This window comes from Uloborus diversus, chromosome 2 (genome assembly GCF_026930045.1).
Source record: "Uloborus diversus isolate 005 chromosome 2, Udiv.v.3.1, whole genome shotgun sequence".
Classification (NCBI taxonomy): domain Eukaryota; kingdom Metazoa; phylum Arthropoda; class Arachnida; order Araneae; family Uloboridae; genus Uloborus; species Uloborus diversus.
In genome coordinates, this window is record NC_072732.1 from 110,079,467 (window position 1) to 110,091,806 (window position 12,340).

General features: G+C 31.9%; 1 protein-coding gene across 2 annotated transcripts in view; it reads right to left on the bottom strand.

The window, feature by feature from the left end:
* Window positions 1-12,340, bottom strand: part of LOC129215988 (heparan sulfate glucosamine 3-O-sulfotransferase 1-like) — a 72,642-nt gene that overhangs the window by 19,099 nt on the left and 41,203 nt on the right. Inside the window, exon 1 of one of the 2 annotated variants that reach the window (XM_054850118.1) lies at window positions 6,149-6,236. The exons of the other annotated variant lie outside the window; for it this stretch is intronic. The gene's annotated coding sequence lies outside the window, so the exon portion shown is untranslated. Of the gene's footprint in view, window positions 1-6,148; window positions 6,237-12,340 lie in introns of those variants that run through there. 2 annotated transcript variants of the gene reach the window in all.

Sequence of the window (12,340 nt, forward strand, 5' to 3'; positions counted from 1 at the left end):
TCGGTCGAGTCCTAATAATTTAACAGAATATTGGAACGCTAGTTACTTAGCAAAAACTCTTAAAAGTACTAACTTAGATCAAGCGTTGAAAAGTGTCGGTCTCATGTTTCACTTTGCTATAACGCAGTAATTATATCTAAAAATTCACTAAAAATGGCTGTAGTGTATGCGCAAAAATTCTTTATACACAAATACTCTTGAAGATTTCGACACGAGTGCACTCGTGCACTCTATTTCTAAAATCGTGAAATACAGTTAGAGGCGCTTTATATGACAGGGCATATTATCCCGACTTACTCTACGCGCTTTTAATAACGTTGATTTTTCTTAAAAATATACGCTGTGTTAAATTAATGAACTACATAATTATAGATACTATTTTCCAACTTCACTACCTTTTAGCTCTTTGCTGATTCAGTTCAATGACTAACCTTTTTTGAGAATAGTTACACAAAAAGTGTTTTATTTTTTTTTTTTTTTTGCAAAATCTGGAATTTTCATCTAGCCATTGGAGACAAAAGATATTATCTATCTGATCGTGATTTTTAGCCTACTTTCCCGTAAAAGTTTTTTTTTTTTTTTTTTAAAAGAAAGAAAGAAAACAGAACAAAAAACATCAAATTTTAAAAAATCATCAAACAGGTATTGAAAAATTAGCAATAGGAAAGTAGGATTGTGAGATAGGGAAAAATATCTGTCGTATCACCCCCTCCCCCCCCGTTCACACACACAATAACTATTGCGTGAATAGTTCGATTCGAACGAACTTCTTTTGCTCGAAAGGTCGCGGTGAAGACACCTCATTCGCACACTTCACTTCTTGATTTGAATATTTTTTTGCTCAATTTTGAACAGTTGAAAAAAAGTAACACTTGCGCCGACGGGAAAATTTAAGGCAAATATCGGTCCGGAACTCAAAGACGGATTTGCTTCATACAAACTTTGTTGGAAAAAAACTCTTGATGAAGAATATGTAGAGATAATTTCTTTTCGATTTAGTTATTTTAAGATAATTGTTTAAATAAAATTCAGAAATTTTTAACATTAACGCCTACGGGAAAGTTTAAAACTGTTTCAATTACGAAACCAACAATAACATAAATTACTTTTTAGCACCAAAAAATTGAAAAAAATGGACTGTTTCTGAATATCTTCAAATTTATGATCTCAAAAAATAGTAAAAACGTTATTAATAAAAATTATTATACAATTTTTGTACACTCAACATTCACGCAAGTCAGAGATAAACAAAACTGAATCACAAAATGAAACGAATTTGAAGAGTAAATGTTTTTACTGTTACCTTGGCTTTTGTAATGCTTTGTTTTAATTTTCATTCGGATGTTTTATTTTATTCTTTAATATTTAGCTACGGAAGTAAAATGAATTTCGGAGTGCTTTATTTCTTGACAGAAGGAAAGTGCTGCAAACGGTTTATTTTTGTTTTCCCTCAACTAGTGGAAAAGTTAATCATGCTAAAATTTTAACTGCAACTTTTTTTGAAATTGTTTCTTGTTTATATATTTTCCTTTCAGTAAAATGCAGAGATAAGTTTTAACAAATGGAAAACTAAATCATCTGACAGTTTAATTGGGACTCCTTTTGTAAGTAAAAAATATAGTAGTTTTTTGCAAATGGATCGTGGTGACATTTTACCTGCTAATTGCAAAAATTATTTTTTCCTCTTGACTCATTTTTAAATTGAAAAACCCAAACAAACAATGATTTAGAAATGGGGTCGTTTCTAAAATTTTAAAAGTATTTTTTTCTGAAAGCGCATGCTTAAAAACATAGGATCTGACCATTTTTTAAATAATTTGTTTAAGTTTAATATTTTAAAAAAATTACTTAAAACGGTGAGCTTTAATTGTTTACATTTCTTGCCGATGACATGACAAATGATGAAATGCCATTCTGTGCTGCCGTTCACAGAGCAAAATATTTGATTCGCATCTTTACTCACGTGTATTCGCAACGATATGGTTGATAGCAAGCGCAGAGCGCAATTTTAATTCACTTCTTGATTATCATAACGTGGAAACGCGGTACAAAAATGCGCCAAAGAGCATCATTTGTGAAGACATAAAGACCACGCCTTGTTTGAAAAATTGGACATTTTAAAAAATTAATTAAAAAATAACTGTTGGGAAAATGAAAGAATTTTCTGGGTCCATGTTATTATTTTTTTTCTTTTGCTTATTCTATCAATTTCAGCGACTAAAAGTACTACTTTTGACTGAAGGAAACAACCCCATTTTAATTGCATTTATTTCTTCAAATAAAATCAAATCGCAACAAAAAATAGTTAATCTTTGCTTTGTCTCCTCCACAAATTATTTATTACCGATCTACCCATACAGTTATAATTCAATTCATAATGATCTCAAACATGGAAAGTTAAACTACAAGGCATCCCTGTCAATAGTTTTCAAATGATTTTTATCAAACACTTTACAGTTGCAAAACAATCACTCCTGGTATTTTTGATCCTTTTTATCTCGTTCGATTCTTAGAAAAATTAATAAATATGAGAAATTAATTAGTGTCTAGAAAGAGTTAATACGTTATTGACAAAAGGGTGAGCTAGGCTACATTTTCAAATACTGAGAATTCGATATGATTAAAAATAATTGAACTAACGTAATTATTCCAACAAACTTAAAAGAATAATATGGAAGCAATATCTTTCACGTCTTCTCTGAGGGTCAAATTGCGTTAATTTAAGGGAATTCTGTCATTATCCTTCTTTGTATGGGTAATTACTAAAGAGTGAAAAAGACTAGAATGACTCAAAATAAGATGTTATTTCTCTAACTTCGCTGTGCCAAAATTCCTTTGATGTAATAAAAGAAAACTTAGAAATGTAAAGCTTAATAAGAGCAAAATTAAAACTTTTAATTACTTTTTAATTGGTTTGCATCTTTTAAATTACTACAGATATTAAGCAAAACATAAATTGCATTTCTGTTTGTGAAATTTTGATTTGGGAATTTTCATTACAGTTATTCAGGGTAACTTTGGGCGATGCCGGTTAACTTTGCGTCATTGCAAATTTTTTAGTACATTTAACTTGAAAAAAAAAAAAAAAATTAATTTGAATTTTGACATCTTGAATTCAAATTATGTTTTTTGCAATCACGAGTGTGTGTTTGTGTGTGGGGGTATGTGTGTTTGTGTGTGGGGTATGTGTGTTTGTGTGTAGGGTATGTGTATGTGTGTGTAGACATGTGTGTTTGTGTCTGTGTGCTGGCATAAGTGTGTGGGTAGTTGTGTGTATGAATGTGTGTGGGGGGGGGTCTGTGTATGTGTGTGTAGGCATATGTGTTTGTGTCTGTGTGCAGGCATGAATGTGTGGGTAGTTGTGTGTATGTTTTTGTGTGTATGTTTTTGTGTATGTGTAGGTGTCTGTATGTATGCGTGTGTGTATGTGTTTGTATGTGTGTATGTGTAGGTGTCTGTATGTATGAGAGTGTGTATGTGTTTGTGTATGTGTTTGTGTGTGCATGTGTTTGTGTAGTTGTGTATGTATGCCCGTGTGTGTATTGCAGATATTGACGCAACCTGGAGACGGCTTTCGCTATAGGAGCAGCATCGTGAGGAGCCGGTCGACGGTGATGGTGCGGAGGTTGGCGGTGGGAAAATAAAATGATAGGACGCCAAAAACAGTCAAATGAAAGCAATAAGCAATCGTGATTGCTCAAAAAAAAAAAAAAAAAAAAAAAAATAGAAGGCTTCAGCTGCACTCTTCTGGCAAGGTTATAAAATATATAAGTTTTCTACTCTTTATTTTTCAAAAGAAAAAAGAGTTGGCAATCGAACACAACTCATCGTATCGTTCAATAATTCTTTTTTTTTTTCTTTCTTTTTTTTTTTTTTTTGTGTGTGTGTACTATTTAACTAAATAAAGCGCATGGTTCTTTTTAGTGATCTTTGTTTTTGTTAGATATATTTTGGAAATTCTTCAAACTTTTATATGCTTCATTTTGCGTTTTTGCTTCTAAATGAATACTCGTTCGTTCTTTATACTTATTGCTTTTTTACTTTTGTGGGTAAGGAAGAAGCTCAATTTTTGATCACATCAAAGCGGTGTGTTTTGAGTTCTTTCAGTTAAAACAGAAAACAAAAGAAAGTAGCGATTGTTTCTCACAACTATTACTGACCTAGGCAACGCCAGGTATTTTTGCTAGTTTCACATAAATACGATATTTTATACATAGTTTAAATACTTTCCGAAAATTCAAAACAATGTGTCATAATTAAAAATATTTGAAAGCAAATACATACATGCTTTCAATGATCTTTATTTAGAGCTAAAACAAAATTTAATCGATACATGATGGTACCTTAGAATCTTTTGTTGAAGTGAAATAATTACAATTGTTTGTACCTATTTTATTTTGATAATAACTGCATGATACATTTGACAAGTCCATGTGAAACAGCATTATGTTTCTGATGAAGTGCATATATTAAAGCAAATTAATAAATATTTCACGAAATAACCAAATATTTAAAAAATATATGTACTGTTAATATTCTAACGCAAATAACATATTTGAACTGTTTGGATAAAAAATACTAAAAATAAATTTCATTGTAATCAAAGACCGTAGAAATTGATTTTTACTCCAATTTAAGATATTTTTATGAAATGTAAAATGATTATTATTTATTATTTAAGCAATATTTATGGCACAACGATAATATTAAATGATAAAATGTGCATTGAAACCTTAATACCAATGTAGATTTTTTTGTAACGCGTTTCTTCCCTTCTTTTTAATAATATGCAGATGATATTCATGATTTAAAAAAAAATACAGCTTCTGTATACTTGCTTATTTATTTATTTATTTATTTTGTAAATGTATACCTTATCCTGAATTAATTTTGGTTAAAAATTTATTTGAATAAGGTATAAATGCATTTATATAAACGACAGCTTCTTTTAAATACTTATTTTTCCTTTACTTAATCATAATTTTCTTTCAATTTATAAAGAGATTCGTCTGTCAAATTTACAATAAATTATTAAAAATAATTCAGGTAACACAGTCAAAATAGCTTCAAGAGACGCTTATGGCCTTCAAGTCTTCAATTTTTCATTACACTCGAGATAGTCACAGGAACTTATCAAAAAAAGGTGTTTTCAACGGATGAGGAGAAATTGCTACAAATGGCAAAAGTTAGAAGAAATCAAAAACTTGGGAAAAAAATCCTGTTTTACTAATACATACAATTTTTCTTTTGCTTATAATTTGAAATCCCAATAAAATACTGCAGAATGTGCATTAACGTTTGCGCCGAGACACCATACTCTCGCGTTTCCTTCAAATTTGAAGAATTAAAAAAAATATTTGCGCTAAAGCCTACATGGAAATTGTGTGTGTGTGTGAAACTTCGTTGGATAGGTGGGTTTTGCTTCGAGCCAACTTGAGCAGAAAGACCTTCTGACGTAGGAAATGTTCAAAGAATTTTTTTTTTTGACATGATTGGCAAATGTGTGTGTGTGTATATATATACATATACAGTAGACCCTCGTTTTACGCGGGGGGTTACGTTCCACGGAAATGCCGCGTAAATCGAAACCGCGCAAGTTGAAACCTAATAATACTAGTGTTAAAATAGGGGTTTGGATCCGCAGATAACAAAACAAAAAATACTAAACTTCATTCCAGTGATGACTAATTGTATGATAAGTTTAATGTGTACTTATATCGACTTTTATGCACAACATGCATAGAGAAAACATAAATTAATTTCGTGTCCTTTTATAAAGAGGAACTAGCTACGATAGTCTTTTGGCAGTCATTAAGAATTTTTCTCTGTAATACTTTGCAGAGCATAACTTATCCATGATCCATAATAGTCATTTCCATAATAGAATCTTCCTTCACTAACAAATCAGAAAAATCATTTCTAAGGGCGCCCATATGCAAAATTTTAAGGAAGGGGGCTCAGATATTTTCCTAATGGTTTAACAGGATATTTTCCCCAAAAACCGATTTCAGTACAGATTAGAGTTATTAAAATTTGACATTTTCAATAACTTATTCATTAATTGCTGGAGAAGAAATGTTTTCACATTTTAGCAAAGAAAAAAGTACTAAAAGCGAGGAAGTTCTAATTTCAATTAACATTAGCTTACCTGTTGAGTCACAGTGTCCGTCGTTTTGGCCGGACGATTAACTGCGCGCCTAAAACTCACGAAACGCTTTACCCGTGGAAAGATGAAGAGTCTCTTTGTATCGTCCACGATAACGAAAAATCTCTCCTTAAGTAACTGATGACGTTGGACATACCATACCCTTCTCTCCTCCCCTATCGTAATATTTAAAACGATCTAAACAACTCTGTGGGTGCATTGAAAAACAAATCTGAGTAGCTATTAAATTTCCACTTTCGCTCGCAGTAGTTACGTCGCTTATTGTGATGTTAATCAAATCTAAGCATCAATTAGCATTTTTTTTTTCTTTTTCTTTTCGAGCTGTTTGATGTTTGATTGCGTGGTTGATAAAATGATTCTTGTTCATGATGCTAAGTAAAGTTATGACGTACTCGATATTTGTTTTGCGAAAGTATTAATGACACCTCACACACAGATAGTTTAATTTTGAATTAACTTTCGTTTTTCCGATCTGCCTCTGTACTCATTTTAAAACAAGCTTTCGATATTTCACGGTGCAAAACTTGCATTCTGCGCGGTTTTGATAAAATATGATTTTCAAGAGAAAGTAGAGTTTCATTCTTTTTCCAAACACTGTTAAAACATTGTATGAGAAAATTGTATGAGAAATGTTAAAACTCTAAAAAGATTTATTTTGTTTTTATGAACTGATACGAAATGTATCGCTCATTTGGAAGAAGAGTCACAATACGAAAAAATAAAATTTGGCAGGAGAAGCGTTTGAAGTTTATGTATATAACTCTTCAGGCAATGTGCATTACGAAAGGTAAGTTTGTTGTGCACTCCAGTGGTTGTTAATTTTAGAGCAAAAAATCTGTCATTATTTTCCAAAGAAGATAACGTCATTTGAAGCCTTTTAAGCGAAAAAAAAGGTCAAAATTTCGTATTGTGACACTTTTCTTCCAAACGAGCGATATGTATAAAAAATATATGTAAAATGTTTATTGAAATAAGTTTTCAAAGCTTATTTGTATTTACAACTTTAGTTGTATTTCTTGGAATTAAAAAAATCTGCTTTTTTTTCTTTTGCTTTTTTTTCTAAAATAATATTAACTTTTAAAAATAAATAGATAAAAATACTTTATCTAGAATGCTTTAAGTACTATAATGAAAAATAATGTAATGTAAAATAAGTACTAATCTTTCACTACAGTTTTTTTTAGCCTACTTTCCCAGTAAAAGTCAGAAAAAGAAGAAAAAAATCAAGAAAGAAGACTTAATGCATCTTAAAAATATCGCGAGAAACAAAAAAAAGTCAAAAATAAATACAATAATTAAATAAATATCGAAAAATTAAAAATTGGAAAGTAGGGTATTGGGATGGGGAAAAATGTCTGTCGGTCTGTCTGTCCCCCCCCCCCCCCCCTAATAACTTTCGAATGAATAGTCCGATTCGAACAAACTTTTTTTTTGTTCGAAAGATCTCGGCGAGGACACCTCATTCCCATATTTCACTTTTTGATTTGAACTATTTTTTGTACAATTTTGAACAGTTCAAAAACTGAACACCTACTTAGCGCCTACGGGGAAATTCAAGGCAATTCCGAACTGTAAGGCGAATTTGCTTCAAACAAACTTTGTAGGAAAAAACTTTTGATGAAAAACTTGTATATAAAATATCTTTTTGATTTGAACAATTTTCCTTTCAATTTTGAACAGTTCAAATCCTTTAACATTAGCGCCTACGGGGAAACTGAAAGTCAATGTAGATTCCGTACATGAAGGCGGATTTACTTCAAACACATTTTGTTGGAAATAGCTCTTGACGCCAAACTCCAGACTTCGACTCCGAGAATTTAGGGGCGCTTGACTCCGACTCCTGTGCCCGACAATTAATCGGACTGCGACTGCACGACTTCGACTTCGTAGCTTTGGCAAAAATTTATACACGGAGGACAAAAGACTGACTCCGATTCTCGGATATTCGACTCCGACTCTTTTATCCCAAAATGAGATTGACTCCGACTCCGACTCCACGGCTATAGTTTTAACTGTGAAATAATTATTGTTGATATGACTTGTTTTTATTTTCACGCTAAAGTTTTAATTTAGGTATTCAGTTTTCGGCGAATAAACTCGAAGTCATTTATGTTTCTACATAAAGTTATGCGCAGACGATTTTTTTTTTTTTTTTTGACAATGAAAATTATTTCTTTAAGTTGACATTTTATTGTTTTTACTTATTTTAGTAAGTGCATTAATTCATTTAAAAAATTGTTTTTGGCAACAGGGAAAAAGAAACGATTTTTTTTATCTGACACGAAGTATTTATTTTAATGAATTTATTACTTTTAATTATTATTTTTTCGTTTTGAAAGCTGTTAAAGATTTTTTTAATGGAAAAAAATGTATAAGCTGCTTTGTTTAAAAGTTGCTGCTATTTTATTTGTTCAGTTTTTTTTTTGGATGAGTGAGGAATATTTTATTTTTAGAAATCAGCTTAAAGTATTTTAAAAATGTTTTATGTTTGAAAACATTTGCGATTTTAGCTATTTTTGAGAATATTGATCAGGTACTAGAAAGTAGTATGGGTATACGGGAAAGTAGGCTCGTCTAGTTCTAGACAGAACTTCTTGTTTTTAATATGAACATACACATACAGTGGCTCCCAAAAGTGTTCGTACACCTACGACTTTAAATGAAATAGGGCCCTATTCATTGGTTAGAATTAATATTTCGGAATAGGTATTTAATTATAAGAGCTATGATCAATTTTCAACAAAACGACATAAATTTTTTTAAAAAAATATTAAAACTTAATTTTTAAAAAATCAAAAACCAAAAAGTGCCAGAAATTTTATCTCACAAAAGTCTTCGTACACTTTAAAAAATGTCTATATACTATTGAACAATCTAACTTTTTATTAAGTTATTATTTAGTAGAATATCACGCAGTATCAATAACACCTTTTAGACGTCTGGGAATAGATTTCATTCTTTTTTTTTCTTTTTTTTGCGTAATTTCTGAGTAAGTGTTCAATTACTCTTCGAGTCTTATTGTTACTAGCTCTATTTTCGTTTCAAAGCCGTATTTTCGTAATCTAGCCTCCAGATATCTCTAAATATGTTACATTAAGTTCAAATCTGGAGATTGAAGGGGTATTTTCTAAACTTTAAGGACCATTTTTGAGGCACTTGACGCAAATGTTGAAAACCGTGTGCTTCTTATCGTTGTCTTGATAAAAAACAAAGTTGGTGTTGATAACCAAATTTTTGGCTAATAGTTTAAAATTGGTTTTTAAATTATTTAAATGAACAGCATGATTCATTATTTCAGCAAAAAATTCCAAACCACCAAGTCCTGGTGCTGATATGCACCCTCACACAAGAACGCATTCACCGTCCTGATTAACTGATTCAACTAAGTTCTTAAGAATAAGTTCTTAATTTTTTTCTTCTATTTACAATTGTACAAAAATTTAACCAAAAATGTTGAATTCATTTTTATCTGTAAGTAAGAAGTAATTTCAAAACGTTTTGAGCTTATTTATCATTGATTTTGTGACAGAAAAGCGTAAGCTTTCTGTTTTTCGCAGGCCAAGAAACTTTCTGCGGGAAGAGGTCCCATTTAATCCAGCTAATCAGAGAACTTGGCGAACATTTTTAGATGAAAATTAAATGTAAAAATTTTCATTTAACTCTGCAGAAACTTTTACAGCATTCAAATGTGTATTTTTCATACATTTTTTAACTGTAAATCTTCGATCACGCTTTGTCAACTTTGCCAGTTGACCATTTCTTACCTTGTTTTCGGTCCGATTCTTTTCTTTAAAGCATTTTATCGAGCACTTTAATATAGAATAGAATAAATTAACTAATTTAGGGACATTTCAAACCAATTTACCGCTACTGTGAGAAAAAAAAAAAAAAAAAAAAAACAAATTTCGAATGGTGTTCGTGGTTTTTTACGAATACCAGCCATTTTAAAGTAATAAGTACAGTATTAAGGAATAAATAAACAAAAAGTTAAAGCCAAATGACTTTTAAGGGTCAACACACTGCAAAAATAATTAAAAAACCACATATGATAAATTTAATCATGAATTTATTGGAAAATATTTAAGTATATGATGGCTTTTGAGGCATATGATTTCTCTGTCCCTTCGTTTTTTGACCCATTTCAAAAAGAAGATCCGTCAATATTTTTAAAAGAATACAGGGTTTTATTTAGAATGACATAGCAATGATGTGAAAAAAAATGGACTTCCTATTTGAATTCAGTTTCGCGCAATTTTGGTTTTACTAAAAAATTTCAAAGTGTACGAACACTTTTGGGAGCCACTGTATACCGGCACGTAATGAGAAGATACATTTGGCATCATTATTCCAAATAAAGGGAAAAGAAAAATCCAATGTAGCAATGCTGTCGTCAAATTTTTTGAGTAAGAAATTCTAAGGAGGTCGCGGCGGCTTCTCATTGGGACGCCTCTGATGCACACATTAGTTGATCTAGTGAAAATCTACATTCGGGCTTTCAAAAATTGCAGCATTAAAATTATGCCTTCTGATTTGCCGAATCAAAATTCTAATTTGCCGTCAAACAAAATGTACCGAATTTGGAAATTTTTGCGAGGTCACAGTGACTTCCTGTGATATCCCAGCGGGGCACCCTAAGGGTGCAAATACGAAAAGTTTGTAAACCACTAAGTAACTGTATGCATCATTCTAAGCTACTTAAATGTAGTAGAAATCCAAACCTGCAAAAAAAAAAAAAAAAAAAAACCTGCTGAATTTAAGCTATTCTGCAAAAGTGGAAAGCAGCATTGTTTAATGTAGTTTCAGCACATATTCAGCCAAATGACAACAATGTCTCGAAAAAACAAGTAAATAAATAAGCAAAAAGTGCTTCTCTCTTGGTCCTGCCATCACTGAAAAAAAAAAAAATGTGTAAAGAACAATGCTAGAAGAACATTTTGGCGCATTTGTGTCATTTAAGTCTCGTAAAGTGTTATGAAGCGCTTCTCAAGAGCATCGGGAGTCAAATCCCTTGATTTTTCTTTTTCAAGATTTTTTTCTCCGCATCCGAGAAGTAATTCTCAGAAAAGCGCCGCGCCGACGAAAATAGCGCACGCGCCGGCCCGAGATAAAGCGTTACTTGTTGTTGAGTCATGAGACTGTCGGTTATAAACACTGGGCGCATTTTGAGGAGCAAGGCCGCCCGGCTGACGGAGCCGGAAAAAAGAGGGCGCCTGGGTGGGCCCCAGCCCCGCCCGTAAACAAGGAAATTGTTCGTGATGTGTGGCATCGCTCTCTATTTTGGAAAACTGGTTAATTTTTTATATTTTTGTGGGAGTTTCAGATCTTAGAATATCCTTTGTTGAGACACAGCACAGAATTAATGCATGTATTTGCAATTGAACAAGCATTGATCCTCTTTTCAGAAACTGGATGACAGTTTTTTTCTTTTCTTTTCTTTTTTTTTCTTCAAAAATCCTATGACGAATTGAATTCAGTGGTCTTCAGGTTTCTGTGATCTTGCTATAAAACGCGTAGACCTATAAAGTTTTATTTATTTATTTATTTATTTATTTATTTATTTTTTAAGAATTCTACTTTTTACCCGACTGCGCGTGCGCGACGCAAAGGAGGGGAATGTGTTTATGAATCTATGTATGTTTGTATGTTTGTTCCTATGTGGCCTTAAAGAGACTATACGTCTTGGTCAATTTCGATGATTCTTACGTCAATCGATTTGTCTTAACCTTGGGAGTGTCACTAAACACATGACAGTAATCAAAATCCACCGTATCAACAACGAGTCGCCATATTGTCAGTTCTGGATCGTGTGCGTGCGACACAGCGTGCGAAAAATGCAGGTAGCGTTTTCGCTGCCTGAATTTTTTTTCTACTTATTCTACTAATTCGATTTTCATCTCTCCAAATGTTGCATTTGTTTTTGTCGTGATTCAGGGCACTGAGTTTCGCGACATGTACATTCTTGACGGGTTTTTTTAGTTTTGTGAGAAAGATTTGAATGACGATGTTTCCGCTCACATTTTTGCTGAAGGTCAAGTGTATATGTGCCGAGTTAGATTCCTAAAGGGACTAAAATCAGTAGTTTAGACCACCGCAAGTTACTTAATAATCCTTATGATAAAAACTCTCTCAATATTATGACATGATTGCGAAATTTACCGTATTTTACTCGTAATA